General features: G+C 40.7%; 1 protein-coding gene across 5 annotated transcripts in view; it reads right to left on the bottom strand.

The window, feature by feature from the left end:
* KLF12 (Kruppel like factor 12) overlaps positions 1 to 12424 on the bottom strand; it is a 578056-nt gene that overhangs the window by 524963 nt on the left and 40669 nt on the right. For 4 of the 5 annotated variants that reach the window (XM_032402856.1, XM_032402855.1, XM_032402857.1 and 1 more), the window contains one exon: positions 8283 to 8364. The gene's annotated coding sequence lies outside the window, so the exon portion shown is untranslated. Of the gene's footprint in view, positions 1 to 8229; positions 8253 to 8282; positions 8365 to 12424 lie in introns of those variants that run through there. The other variant, XM_032402866.1, reaches the window with a different exon arrangement.

Below are 12424 nucleotides of genomic sequence, written 5' to 3'. Positions count from 1 at the left end.
TATTTCTGATTAAGTAGATGGAGTCAGTAGACATTTTCTGGAAGTTCACTGTGCTTGATTGTATCATGGAGAGGCTCCCTGTGGCTGGGGGAGGGTTGGAGTGTGGCTGTTCTGCCCTGTGCTGTCATTTCAAGTGCTCTCTTTGGTAATCAGGTCACTCAGTGGTCTCCAAGCTCTATAACCACAATAGCCTTGCTGGAGACACTCGATTGGGGGCTCAGTAATGTGACATATTTGAGACATCTTAAAGACATAGGTTGGAGGTTCTGAGGTAAGTTTGCAGAGAAGAGTGAAGGGTCATTACGATGAGCCTAAGCAAAAGATAGTCAGGACTCAGTGAATATGAAACCAGTAAATAGATGGATGTACCAAACTTCCAGTTATAAAATAAGTCCTGGGGATGTAATTTACAGCACAGTGACTATAGCTAAGAATACTGTAATGTATATTTGAAAACTGCTAAGAGACAAAATCTTATAAATTCTCAACACAAAAAGAGAAAAAAAAATTGTAACCATGATGGTGACAGATGTTAATGAGATGTGATTTCACAATATACACAAATATTGAATCATTATATTGTACACCTGAAACTAATACAGTGTTATATGTCATTTATATCTCAATTAAAAATATATATCAATGGATGCACACATGGAAGAAGTAAGTCATGTGTTGAGAGAGAATGTTGACTAATTCAGGGTGCGATTAGCCTGTCAGGGAATGAGGGAGACGAGGACAAGTTCTATACACACAGAACTCTGTGCTTAGAAAAAAGGAGTAGATCTGTTTTCTTTGTGTTTTAGGTAATAAGAAATTTTGATGACAGACATGTCAAATTATTCCAGAGAGATCTTGAAATCATGCCCAGAGATGTCTGTGAGGTCATGAGCAGAAGGGATGCAGACAAGAATCAGCAAGTGAAAGGAAGAAGGGACCCTGTAAGACTTAGGGACCCAGAAGAAGAGGGGTATGGAAAACTGAGAAGGGGAGAACCATAAGAGATGCTAAAGGAAGTGCTGAAGGATTCCTTAGGGAAGGGGTGGGGTCGAAGCAGCTTCTTTGTGAAGGAGCTTATCCCCTTTTCTGGGACTGGGAACTGTGGGCATTCAGTTCTGTGCTCTGTCAGACACTCATTGTCTGACACGCCAGTGACTGATGGTCTTATTACATCAAATTTCAAAAATATCAAGACTGCAGTAAAAATGAACCCGGCATTGTGTGGTTTTATTTTTTTCTTCTAACCATTGTGTGCATTAGTCACCACACTAAAAAAACAGTGAGAAGACAGAAGTGCCAAAAGTGGTAGAGAAAACATGTCAACATTCAAAGAATAATTAATGAAAAGTGTTGCTGTTTTAGCATCACAAATGAAAGTCAGTCCCAGTCTTACCCAGTTCTTCTAAAAAATATCCAGGAACTCCATTCCCTGGAAACAGCCACACCTGCTTCCTGATCTGAGCCTGTCCTTGGTGCAAGTTTAATGAAAGCGTCTTCGCTGTGGACCTGAGCCTGGTGCTTGACATGTCTGGATAAATTACCCAGGTAGCCAAATGCTCACTAAACTGAGGCCTTCCTTGCAATCTTTTCTCATTTTTGCTTTTTGTGGTGTGAGTTTTTACTTTTCAGATCTTCACCGTGTTCTCCTACGGATTAAAATTCTCCTATCTTTCCCCATCTTCCTACTCTCCCCTGCCAGGTGAGAAGGGCCTAACTCCTGAGTTGGCTGGCTGGTGTTCAAAATCAGGTTCCTAATTGCCCACACCTTGGGGAAGACACTCTCAAGAGAAAGCAAGCACCACGAGCTGGAACTGAAGGGTCAGTCATTCAGGCTGGTCATGCCAGTGAGGGTTAGTTAGGGAACCTGAAACGTAATATTCTTCCTGGCACAGAGGGTTCTGTTGACCTCCAGGTTCAATGACTTAAGATGGCTCAGGACAGTTTCCAGACCCGACTTGCAAGTGGGCAGGGGCAGGGCTTCTAATTCTGCTAGGCTGAGTCAGTCATTGTTGCCCAGATGGGTGTGGCTGAGGACACAGATGGCAGGTAATCATTAGGGGAGGTAGGGATGGGGCTGGGACAGGCTGGAACTGACAGCTGTCGTTCTGGGTCACCTAGGCGGGCACCCTACCCCCCAAGGACTGTGAAAACCACACCACTTTGTGCCATATTATGTGTGTGTTCCTTTCCCTTTTGTTATCCCTCAGTTGTGAGAAATCATATTGAAAAACAGCATTACAAAGGTTATTTTCCAGAGGCTTATGGATATGAACCCAAACCTTCTTTACTCTTAAATTATTCTTGTTGCTAGGCTCCCCTTCCAAAGATTTCTTAGATGGGGCTGCCAGCAGAGTCAGTGGACTTCACCTGTCCTTAGAGATGAGAACTTGGGCTGTTGTTCACTCTTGCAGGGCCTGCCACAGAAACATTGTCAACCTTTCACCCCAAGCTCTGTTATTTATTTATTTGAGAGCATGCACACACACATGTGCGCCCAGAGAGGGGCAGGGGCAGAGGGAGAGAGAATCTCAAGCAGACTCTGCAGTAAGCACAGAGCCAATGGGTGGGGGTGGGGAGCTTAATCTCAACACCCTGAGATCACGACCTGAGCCGAAACCAAGAGTTGGACGCTAAACTGACTGCACCACCCAGGTGCCCCGTAAATTCTTCCTTTTAAGCCATCTTAATGAAATCGGAACTATTTAACTACAACTACCAGCTCTATTTCCTCTTTCCTTCCCACCATCCCTTTCTTTCCCTTCCCTCTCCCTTCCTCGTTTTCTTCCTCCCCTTCTTCCTTTATTTCTGACTTTGAATAAGTAAGTTCGAAGTTTGAGTCATCTCCTTGTTAGGATATTATTTTATCATAGAATTAGAAATCCCTAGTCTAGATTATTCCTATTCATAATTTATTCTTGTAATACTCTTAGATTATATATCTACCTACCTTTCTACCTGTTCCCTCACCTATCATCTATCTATCCATCCATGTATCTATTATCTATCTATCTAGAGAAATACTATGTTTTTAGAGTGTGATGAGAAATGAAAGTTTGTGATTAGATATCTTTTCTAAATAACATTAATCTAAAGCAACATGCAAAAAATGGACTCTTACATTACCTGCATGGAGTCAGCTGAGATACTTGTTACAAGGACAGGAATCTCTATGAAGGCTGAGAATCAGTATTACTGACAAGACTGCTCCTCCCACCCCCGTCATTTTTAAGCACATTATATTTCATGAACCCTGCATATGGAGACTTTGTAAACCACAGTGCATCACACAATGTAAAGAACTATTTTGAAGTGATAGCTAAATGGTGGTGAGGGATAAACATACATCTGGGAGCTACCTCAATCCCTTGTGGAAATTAGAATTATGAATAAATAAAAATGGAAGGATATATGAATATATATATCCAAATGAATATGTAGGAAATATCTTTAAGTAGCTACATACCAGGTTTTTTTTTTCCTGTTAATTCCTACCTTGGATGGTTTATCCTATCCATTCTTCAAAGAGATTAAATCTCGGGCGCCTGGGTGGCTCAGTTGGATAAGCGACTGCCTTCGGCTCAGGTCACGATCCTGGAGTCCCTGGATCGAGTCCCACATCAGGCTCCCTGCTCGGCAGGGAGTCTGCTTCTCCCTCTGACCCTCCCCCCTCTCATGTGCTCTCTCTCTCATTCTCTCTCTGTCAAATAAATAAATAAAATCTTAAAAAAAAAAAAAGAGATTAAATCTCTTTCCCATTAAAACTTGACAGCCTGTTAGAGCCCATGGAACTATCTATCTTCTAGAATAATAATGGTTTTTTTAAATTCACCAGTATTTCTCAATGTTCTATAAAACACTAGTTCTTGAACTATCTCTACCACCATAAAAAAAATTGTGACATGTTTATGAAAGTTCAGCATACATAAATTAGGGAAATACTACAAATTTTATATTTGCTATTTAATCTCCATAGTGCTTGTTAGCTTATTACAGATTATGGAAGCCTTGCAGTAATAATTTTTTTTCCTTTTTAAAATCAAGATTTCTGAAACTTACTTGACCTGAGAGCCTTTTTCAAAAGCATAGCACTTACCAGCATCTCTTTCTCTCTCTTGAAAATCTGGTCTATATATTTTATTTGCTCATTAATGTCAAGCCTTGAACTATCTCTTAGATTTACTGTTTAACCCTCTATGCACTGGTAGCAAAATTATCTCCACTCAGTGTATATATATATATATGTCACATAGGATTGTATGTTTAGGGTATTTTATTGAGTGAATGATCCTGTTCATGCTTGTTAGTAGGACTATTGCTATATATGAGCATAGTCTTTTTGGATGACAGTGGACCTTCCAGAGACAGGTCTTGTTTATTTATTTTTTTTTATTTTAAAAGATTTTTATTTATTTATTTGAGAGAGAGAGTGAGAAAGAAAGATAGCATGAGATGAGGGAGAGTAAGAGGGAGAAGCAGGATCCCCGCAGAGCAGAGAGCCCTAAGCAGGACTCGATTCCAGGAGTCCGGGATCATGACCTGAGTCGATGGCAGCCACTTCACCGACTGAGCCACCCAGGTGTCCCCAGAGGCAGGTCTTGGGACAGAAAATGAAAATTAAGATAGCAGGCTCTAGCTAAGTAGAGAAGGAATTCCATTCTCTCTGGATCTTGCCATTTTTATGGCTTTTAAATAATTATTATTATAATGATGATAATATTAATTATCATTTATGGTGCACTTATGCTCTTCCATGTGCCAAGTACTTGTTATTTCTTTTCATTCTGAAAACAACCCAGTGAGGAAGGCATCATCAATGCTATTTTCCAAAGGGTAATAGATATTTAGTGGTTTACGTCCACACAGATATGTAACAAAACTGGGATTTGAACTCCTATCTGTCCGACATCAGAGTCCACAGTCACAATCATTCTGTCTACTGTCTGCCGAATGTGGAAGTCTTTGAGCGTGCTTCTATGCTGGCCAATATTAAAGGTGGTCTCTTGAGATGGAGTGACACTAGGGTTCAGCAGGGAGGCAACTCCCCAAGCTGAAGATAAATAGATATACATTCTTAGCCATATGATCTTGTGCCATGGTTGGTGTGGGCAGGAATGTGTGTGTGTGTGTGTGTGTGTGTTTATTTCTCTTTTGTTATCCTTTGGTTGCTAATAAACCACATTTAAATATTCTGGATTTACTTCATTTATGCTATGAGTAATTAAAGAAAAGATTAGATGGCCATAATTGGACCTGAGCTAAAGGGGAAACAGTTTCTCCCCTCAGAATGGCAGCGACTGTGACCGTCAGACAGAGGTTGCCAAGGGAATGTGGTCTGGAGAAAAGATTGGTGCCTGTAAGAGTTTTCACTTCTATCAAGATGTCCTTTCTAATGTCTAGAACTTATTTTTGGAAATAAGCATTTTTTTACACTTCTTCTCTGAGAAATATTTTGTACATTACTATGAGGAAGCAATAATTTTTATTATCCCTTTAAGGACCCATAATGCTTAGCACGGTCACTTGTCCCAAGTAGGTGCTCAATAAATACTGGTTAATGAGAGAGAACAAGCCTCTTTTCCAACTTGATAAGGGATGGTGTTTGGGAACAAAAGGGAAAAAAAACCCTTTATTCAGCACCCTGAATGTGCCAGAGTGTAATTTTGAGATTGATAATGAGATACCACATGATTGTTTGTGAAGTTTGCTCATTTGCTTAGGGTATACAGACGAGCTGAGTTTTTAGTTGCTTATCAATTATATGGCATTTAGCCTTTTATGTTGTATCATTTAACAGCAGGCTACTAATCAGAATTTCATTTAGCTTTCAATTGCATGATGTAGTGAGACCCAAAATGGATATAATTTCAGGAAGGTGTTTTACCAAATTATTTCTGACCTGAGAAGGATATCCACAAAGCAGTTATCTGTAGCTTCTATTATCGAATGGTTTCTATTTAATTAAAATTGTGTCTCTAGTCCAGAAATTATTTTCTAAGAAATGCTTTCTTGCTAAATAAGACTGTTATATTTACAGGAAAACTAACTTTATCCAGTGATGGCTGCTGCATACTGAGGAGAAAAATGTATTGCTGTAAATTTCAAATACAATTTTTTGTTAGGTCTTCTTAGGTTCCACTCTAATGCCATCATCTATTGAGATGATACCTAGTTCCCTTAAAGAAGTCAAGAATGAACAGCTTCAAGTTTAGGATACACTTTGCTCAAGTCTCTGATAATGGCTAACACTGGGATCAGCACGGACCAGTGAGTAAAAACAAGGAAAACAAATAAAAAACCCTCCCGCACATGACCTAAATACAGATACCTGAACTCCGGTTCCAGCTTTGTCCCTGTCTGGCTTTGGGGCCTGGGTCCTATACACTACAAATCAAGAGGTGGACAGTTGTGCTTCTCACCTTGGTTGTGAAGATGGAAGCTGAGTACCAGTGTGGATCTGGGTGTGACTGTGCTAAAGATCAGGGCTGTCATTCAACCGTAATGAAATCGTTGGCAGGGGACACTCAACCCAATGGGTAAATTATGGTGGGTGGGGCCCTGAGGCTTTCAGCCTACTGTGAATGAAATGGGCAAAGGGACAGGGAGAAAGGCAGACTCCCTGCTGATCATGGAGCCTAACTTGGGGCTTGATCTCCTGACCCTGAGACTATGACCCAAGCTAAAATCAAGAGTTGGACGCTTAACTGACTCAACCACCCAGGTGTCCCTCACCAGTCTCATTTTTTTTCATACTTTAACTTATATTACACATGAAAAGGCAGAGTAAGAATTAAAATTTGTGTGTCACTGGAGACATATTTCTGTATATTAATTGATGATTAATCTTCACTTTTCTGGTTATTGCTGTTATCTTGTGACACTTTCTCTATTCAAGCAGCAAATCCATGGGGCATCAAAGAACAGAGAGAAAAAAGGGGGAAATTTTTGGCTCTTGGGATCTTCACAAGTCAAGGTCAAAATATATGGCAGAAGTCACAGCAATGTTTGGAAGGATCTTTAATCAGCCAGGGTTAGTTTTCCCAGTAATGGAATCTAGGCTGTGGGAGGTATATGGCCAGGGGAAAGTGAGAGACTAAGAGGCTGGCTTGTTCCCTGGAAACCTTGCTGCCTGTACTCCTTGGCCTGAGGCCCAGGACCTGGACGAGGCTGGAAACCTGAGACATAGTAGAGCCTGGTGCTACCTTTCCTGAGTGGGCCTTGGGAGAGCAGCATGACTCAGTAGCAGAGGAAATGTCATGCGTGGTATCCAGGTGTGTGGACCTGTGTCAGCTCCCCAGGGTCCCCACATTCCTCAGCCTGGCAGGAAAAGCAGACCATTTTCCCATGCTACCAAGAGTCATGCAAACATGGCATAGAAAGCTGTCAGACCACAAGTAGCTTGAGGGTCAGCATGTGACAGATGCAGCAAGAAAATGCGTGGACTGATAACCACTAAGATCCAGAGCCCACTCACGCCCTGACCCCCATTGATAGCTCAGAACTTTGTCAGAGCCCCCCAGAAACTTAGACACAACCCTGACAGAAGGTCATAATTAGATGGAAATTAAGTTTTGTCACCTGGGAAACTGTGAGCTTGATATGGAAAATGGGGTCGGTTATTTCAACTACAAAGGATGCACGTACATGTTTGATTGTATGGACCCAAATGGGTTTCCATAGAACAACTGTATTAACATCCACCAAACTCCAGGCCACACTGGCTGCTTCTGTTGCCTTTTTCCAGATGTGTTCAGCTGGGCCCATCTCTCCCTGTTTGACTTTCATTTCTGAATTCTGGTGAGTGGTGTTTTGATAGGTAATTAACAGCTATTCTCGGCATTAGTTGAACAGTCTGGTTTGTATTCAATGACAAAGGTCACTTGGATACATACCTTATCATTACCTGAGGCTACTGAACTGCTTCTTGTACACATTAACTTCTATTATCTTTCAATCCAGAAAAAAGAAAAACAACACGTGGCAAGAGGAAAACACATTTTAGAATTTTACGAATCATGATTTTGGTGTCTAAAAACTCCTGTTTTGTTAGGAGAGCAACTGCCTTCAGAACAGTTTGTCTCAGTCCTCTACCATAGATATGGTAAAACAATAGTTTCCTATTATTTTTGAAGGTTTTTTTTTTTTTTCCCTCCTGTTGGCAGACAGGGGTGGGGTGGGATGGGCTAGACAGAGAGAAGAGAATCCAGATCTTATTTGCAAGTCTCCACTTACCAACTGTGTGATCGTGCTCGTTATTTCTCTTTCCTGTGCCTCAGTTGCCTTACCTTGTAAAATGAGTGTTTCGATTAAGTGTCTTTCAAGTCCTTGTTAATGCAGAGATGTCCTGGTTCCATGGGTGCTCATTTTCTGTGAGGTGGTAATAAAAACAACCTGAGATCAGTAACTGGCACACAATGATGAAAAGCACTGGATGTTATATTTTTGTAGATTTTTGTAAATTAAGGATCATGTCTCTCTCTCTTTTTTTTAAGATTTTTTATTATTTATTTGACAGAGAGAGACACAGAGAGAGAGAGGGAACACAAGCAGGGGGAGTGGGAGAGGGAGAAAGAGGCTTCCTGCGGAGCAGGGAGCCCGATGCAGTGCTCGATTCCAGGACCCTGGGATCATGACCTGAACCGAAGGCAGACGCTTAACTGAGCCACCCAGGTGCCTCAAGGATCATGTCTCTTTGTCACTATCAGTATTGGTGATCCACAGCTCCCATTTAGTGGATGAACAAAACGATTGCGATGCTAGGAGAGAATACAGTTGGCTGTAGGATACGGGGACGGACACCCGACTCCTAGGCTGGGTATCCACTAAGGGACTCTCTCTTTATCATCATCTCCAAATACTCCTTATTCTTCTTCAATTTTCTCAGTAACTAACTGCTCAGTTTGGGTTCCCCCAGAAGCGGAATGTGAGACAAGGATTTGGGACAGGCAATTTATTTGGAGGTGATCCCAGCACGGCTCATACAGAACTGAGGAAGTAACACAGAGAAGAGAAGAAGGCTAATAGAAGGTGTTTGGCGTTCCATCCTGTTGGGGACCTCTGGAAGACATGCCCCACAGCTGTCCCTCTCTGCTGGTGTGGGAGAACTGGGATATTCATGCACTGAATTTCTATCCTTTCCTGGTGAAAGGTATTAACTCCCCCAAATGTCAGGCCTGTGCCCTGGATAGGGCAGGCATGCTCCTGTGGCCAGGGAAAGCCCTAGGGCAGAGAGTCGCAGATGCTTGTGGTAGGTAGCAGGTGGTGTGTATGGAAACGGGATTGAGGATGCCAAAGGGATTTGGGCAGGCCACCAACAGCATCTGCCACACTAGCCTAACCCAGGCAATAACACTCACATTGCTCCAAGGATTCTCCTTCTAGCCTCTAATTCCTCTTATTCTCATTTTATACTTAGCATCTAGAACACACTTCCTTGGCTATTAAAGCTTCTTTAATACCTTCCTCATCTCCGTGTTACTCACCAGCATGCCCTCTGCTCTCCAGCTCATCTACACTTACTGCTTTGCCTCCCATTCTTTGCTAAGCTCTTCCTTCCACTTGGAATGCACGCCTCAGTCATTCCCAACCCTTCCATGTCCTTCCTAGCACACAGAGTTTTATAAAGAACATAGCTAGTGCCTTAAACATTTTTTTCTAGATCAAATTACATATTGTCTCAAGAGTTATCTTTTTCCAAAGGCCTTTCTTACAACACTTTAAGTATTCCTTTGGTCAGTACACATCAGTCCTGTTTTCTACTCCTTTCTATTCACCTATCCAACATTATTAATGTTTTTAGGGCAAACATCATTAAGTCAAGGAAGTCCTCTCTGAGCCCTGTGATTAGATTGGATTTCCATGTTGCCTGCTCTAAGAGCATTCCGTGCTTGTCCTACTTGTAATTTCTGTTCACTTTCTTTTTTCTTTTGTTTAAGGATTTAAGTAATTAATTAATTAATTTAGAGAGTGTGAGCAGGGGGAGGGGCAGAGGGAGAAAGAGAATCTCAAGCGGACTCCATGCCGAGTGTGAAGCCCAGGGCAGGGCTCAATCTCACGACCTCGAGATCATGACCTGAGCTGAAATCAAGAGTCGGATGCTTAAAAGACTGAGCCTCCCATGTGCCCCAATTTCTGTTTACTTTCAATCAGCCTTCCAGGATATACTTCTGAGGCCATGAGGCAGGTACCATGGTTTTACTGCACTCCTAGAATTGGCCCGGTGACTGGCACGTAGTAGGCATTGATTAAAATTCACTGAATCATGGTATGAATAAACGATGCCATTTTGGGCTGATTAACATTTTAAAGAATAATTGATTTTACTTCTGAGCATTTTTCTCATGAATTTATAAACATATTAAAAGTGGAAATTGTTTCTCCTGTAACTCCTCTAGAGTGCTATATGCAATGTACTTCATAGAGTAGGATCTTCAAAGTGTTTGTAAATAAATTTACTTGATAACTCCAAGGTCCCACACTGAGTGCTTTGGTAAGAGATAACTTGGACCACCAGAGGCGTGCTGTTCTCTCTTAGGTGAAATACAGCAACAATTCAACTAGAGTAAATTAATTGTAGGAGAGGGACTAAGTAATAAAATCGGGTTTCAAATAGAAAAACAGTGAAGAAATATATCATGTGATTAGGAAGGATAATGAAGGTAATGAAAATAGATACTAATTCTAAAGGTGTAGGGAATGCTTGGAAAGATGAAAATATTGGGATATGTGTGTCAATTGGTCTTAATAAGATACACCAAGAAAAACAAATTAGTTTAAAGAGCAAAAGCAAACACAAGATTTGCAGTCAATACTTTTGAAAAAAAGAAGTAGATGATGGGAGCAAAGCAAACAAAATTTTAAAGATATAGAACAGGTTAATCAGTTTAGATCAGTATGCATTAAGATAGCAGAGACACTTTTGAAAAGATATAGTGTTTAACAGAATAATATTAATTATCATTATTAAAAAAAACTCTCTGAAATGTGTTTTCCTGGTTAAAAAAAAACAAAATTAGAAAATAAACAAAACAGAACAATCTTATTATCTCCACATCTATATATTTAATCTGTTTGTAGACTCAATTTCTATAATATATAGGTAGATGTTTTCTAAACAGAGGCATCAAAAAAAAAATTCTCAGAAAGTACTTTGCCTTAAGCATTTAATAGAGTGTGACAGCAGATTTCATTTGCCCAAACTAGTCAAACATGATTGTGTAGAAGCCCGCTAGCTCTTCTGGCACATTATCTGTAAAACAAAAACAAAAACAAACAAAAAAACAAAAAAGGAAGCAACAAAGGAACAAAACATCAAATACTAACAAAGAGATATTTGTATTCTGGGCACTCAAGAGCCTTGACTGGAACGGAACTTTGTTCCAGGAGTAGATTATGTGCACCGGACCTGAGGGAGAACCGGGAAATCGGGGCTTGTTTCCTGGCATTATTGGGCCTAAAGGAGCTGAAAATGCAGTATGTGGCAGTAAGAGAAAGGTGACAGCTTGGGGCGAGCAGTGGCGAAACAGTTCTTTTTCCTGCAATCACTCGGAATCAAGTGCCCTTTGAAGGTAAGGCTGTGGGTATCAACTTGGCCCAGCTGCAGGACCGCATGCGGGAATTCAAGGCCGGTGGCAGTGGGCGCTTTTTAGCTGCTTGAAAAAAAGAGACTGACAAGTTTAAATGGTATATTCTCAAGTCACAAACTTAAACCCAGACACTCTATTTGATCATTCTAGTAGAACCTTTTGACTCATATCCACAGAGCTGCGGTCCCCAAAAACAAATGAAAAGATTTGGCCATGGGTGGTCAACGTGCTATTTAACACGCCCTGTCTCCAGGTCTCATCTGGGAAAGCTGAAGTATTAAACGGGATGGAGTAAGATAATTGGAATATCCACAAACTCCAAATTCTCTAAGCTTCTCTTGCCAGTGGATGCGGCCAAAGTAGCTTAAGCAGATTCTTTTCTTTATCTTATGGGACTATTCCTCCCTTTCTTGAGCCAGTTCTCTTTAGGTTCTAAGCCTCTTTGCCCCATCTTCATTTCAAACTGATAACTAGAGTTAGATTTTAGTTATGGTGTCTACATAAATAGTAGGTTACACAATAAAAGAAATATATTTACCAATTTATATTATAATATACATGGGGAAAACATGCGGGACTAATTTCTGAACAAGCTCAACCAAAGAGTGAAAAAAATAGTTTAAGCTACTGGTTTTCAATTGTTTTTGTTTTGTTTTGTTTTTGTTTTTTGCATAGGCACAGTTATCAGAATTCATTGAGAAGGCAAGGTAGTTTTAATTCTTAGGTAAGTTGACTGACAGGAGACTGTACTGAATGGTGATCATGCTAGAGAAAGTTAAGATGTCACAAGCAATTAGACATAATATAAGGAATCAAAGACCAGATTTAGAATATGAATCTTA

The sequence above is a fragment of the Phoca vitulina genome, unplaced genomic scaffold (genome assembly GCF_004348235.1).
Source record: "Phoca vitulina isolate PV1807 unplaced genomic scaffold, GSC_HSeal_1.0 scaffold5, whole genome shotgun sequence".
NCBI classification, from domain to species: Eukaryota; Metazoa; Chordata; class Mammalia; order Carnivora; family Phocidae; genus Phoca; species Phoca vitulina.
This window is presented reverse-complemented; position numbering and strand designations above follow the sequence as displayed.